The 373-nt window shown below is 47.2% G+C and overlaps 1 protein-coding gene across 1 annotated transcript in view; it reads right to left on the bottom strand.

Moving 5' to 3' along the window:
* The window catches only part of LOC116378051 (voltage-dependent L-type calcium channel subunit alpha-1F-like), a gene marked incomplete at both ends in the record, with an annotated part of 8110 nt that overhangs the window by 7075 nt on the left and 662 nt on the right, over positions 1-373 (bottom strand). The gene's annotated exons all lie outside the window — the stretch shown is intronic.

Genomic DNA, 373 nt, shown 5'->3' with positions numbered 1-373 from the left:
GCTGGCTCAGGTTTATAGTTAGGGCTGGTTCAGGTTTATAGTTAGGACTGGTTCAGGCTTATAGTTAGGTCTGGTTCAGGTTTATAGTTAGGGCTGGTTCAGGTTTATAGTTAGGGCTGGTTCAGGCTTATAGCTAGGGCTGGATCAGGTTTATAGTTAGGGCTGGCTCAGGTTTATAGTTAGGGCTGGCTCAGGTTTATAGCTAGGGCTGGCTCAGGTTTATAGTTAGGGCTGGCTCAGGTTTATAGCTAGGGCTGGATCAGGTTTATAGCTAGGGCTGGATCAGGTTTATAGCTAGGGCTGCCTCAGGTTTATAGTTAGGGCTGGCTCAGGTTTATAGTTAGGGCTGGTTCAGGTTTATAGTTAGGGCTGG

The sequence above is a fragment of the Anarrhichthys ocellatus genome, unplaced genomic scaffold (assembly GCF_004355925.1).
Source record: "Anarrhichthys ocellatus isolate YVR2014 unplaced genomic scaffold, GSC_Weel_1.0 scaffold2011, whole genome shotgun sequence".
Classification (NCBI taxonomy): Eukaryota; Metazoa; Chordata; class Actinopteri; order Perciformes; family Anarhichadidae; genus Anarrhichthys; species Anarrhichthys ocellatus.
This window is presented reverse-complemented; position numbering and strand designations above follow the sequence as displayed.